The sequence below is a fragment of the Sinocyclocheilus anshuiensis genome, unplaced genomic scaffold (genome assembly GCF_001515605.1).
Source record: "Sinocyclocheilus anshuiensis isolate Anshui unplaced genomic scaffold, SAMN03320099.WGS_v1.1 scaffold1215, whole genome shotgun sequence".
Lineage (NCBI taxonomy): Eukaryota > Metazoa > Chordata > Actinopteri > Cypriniformes > Cyprinidae > Sinocyclocheilus > Sinocyclocheilus anshuiensis.
In genome coordinates, this window is record NW_015540933.1 from 704761 (window position 1) to 706685 (window position 1925).

At 34.5% G+C, this 1925-nt stretch overlaps 1 protein-coding gene and 1 long non-coding RNA gene across 2 annotated transcripts in view; both read left to right on the top strand.

The window, feature by feature from the left end:
- LOC107689478 (catenin alpha-2-like) overlaps positions 1 to 1925 on the top strand; it is a 519554-nt gene that overhangs the window by 228163 nt on the left and 289466 nt on the right. The gene's annotated exons all lie outside the window — the stretch shown is intronic.
- LOC107689475 (uncharacterized) overlaps positions 504 to 1925 on the top strand; it is a 4281-nt gene continuing 2859 nt past the window's right edge. The window contains exons 1-2 of the long non-coding RNA XR_001634339.1: positions 504 to 595; positions 1149 to 1173. This is a non-coding gene — a long non-coding RNA (uncharacterized LOC107689475). The remainder of the gene's footprint in view (positions 596 to 1148; positions 1174 to 1925) is intronic.

The window sequence follows — 1925 nt, forward strand, 5'->3', positions numbered from 1 at the left end:
ATATATATATATATATATATATATATATATATATATCCGCCAGCGGTTATTAGATTTATACAATATGTGAGTATACTTTAGGTCATTAAAGATGAATTGTCAGTTGTAATGAAATTCTCTCTTTGAATTTGCTGGGTGCCACATATTGAGTGGAAGCCCATTACAGATTTGACATGTAATATTTTGAAATCAATACTGCAGCAAACTCCTCCCAGTTCAAACACAGTTTGGAGGAGTGTGTCTTGCTGAGATGGGCTGCAGAACCAATTTACAACTCAAATTTTGTTAGACCAAGGGAACATAGGCCTACAACATAACAAGATAGCACATAAAAAAAGGCTGCACTCTAAACCCGGATTTTGTTAATAAAACATTTTAAGTGGTCATTACTTATTCTTTAGAAAATGGTGTCATTACTAAATAAAATTAGCTGTTTGCACTAATCAGAAGAAAAAATTGAGTGTAATGATCGTTACGTTTTTGTAAGGGAGGGGAGGGGCCTTGATTGCGTCAGGTCTTGACAGCGCTGGCTGATGAGTGTCTTCTGGCTGCTGGTGCACGTTTACCGTGGATTTTTTGAAAGCAACGTGACATGGTGAGTGTGTAAAGAAGTTTTTATCTGTTGATATATTTCTGAAAAAAATGATAACCCAAAAATCCGGACCGATGTTGAACTCTAAAATGTTAACGTAGTGTTAATGTGTCGGTCAACGCAATTTTTTCCCCCTGTCGGTTCACAGTTAAGGTATAACAGTATCATAAATTAGCTTTTTCTGTCGGGTCACCGTTTATAACGCTAACCAGTGTTTCTCTGTATGTTCACAGTTTAGCTACACCGTGTGTTGTAGCTAAACTGTTGGCATAAGTTTTATTTCTGTCGGTTCATATCAGCACGAGTCCATGCATGTGCACGTGCTTGTGGCTAACGCTAACGTATATCTCTTTGGTTTATTAAGGTAATAGTTAAAAAAAATCCTATTTAATGTTTCACATGAGTGATTTTTTTTTCTTTTTTTACATATCAGTAATTTAACGAACTGTTTAAAAGCCGAGATCGCTAGCAGAAGTTAACTTTTACAGTAGAATTATATCTGCAACTGATTTTCTGCAACTTTTTCTAAACGTTTTCTTATGCTCTGTTTCAACAGGTTCTTGTGAAGATGCAGTGGAAATGTAAGTTTTGTGAATTTACATGTAACAAACGGGGTTACCTATTAAAACATTATAGGTTAAAACATGGATGTTACAGCAGAACTGTTCCATTTCCTTGCCTACATTATTGTTTATTTCTTTAAAAGTAATTAAAATAATTTTACAATTTAGTATCATTTTAAAATTATAAGACATTACTTAAATATAACAATTATAACTACTTAAAATCATTTGTTAATATTAATTTTTTTTGTTCAACTTAATAGTTATTTTATAAAACATATAAAAAAAATCCATAATGTGAACTAATGCTTTTTAGTAAAGATTACTAATGCCAACTTGATTTGTCTGCTACACCCACTAAATGTTCTATGTTAATACAACTTAACCTGTTTAGTTTCACCCTGTGTAAAAACTAAAATTGTTTAGTGCAACGGGTTTCCACGCAATTTTGTAGGCTTGCCTTGCCCACCGAGGCACTGTCCCCAACCGTCATTTAGATTTTTTTATAGTAATAAAAATCATAAAAATCATTTAGAGAACAGACACTACAATTAAAAACTGAACGCGGCTGCTCAATGAAGCGTGCTGAGCGACATTCGTATCACAGATCAGCAGCTTGAGACAGATTTCATTTATCAAGTGAGGAGAGTGAGTCGAGCTGACCGACAAGAAGATTGAGGTGAGACAGACAAGACGATCGCGGATGATGTAGTTTCGAAACGAGATGCAAAAGCGCCTGTTTGGCAATGTTTGGGATTTTGAAAAGCCTG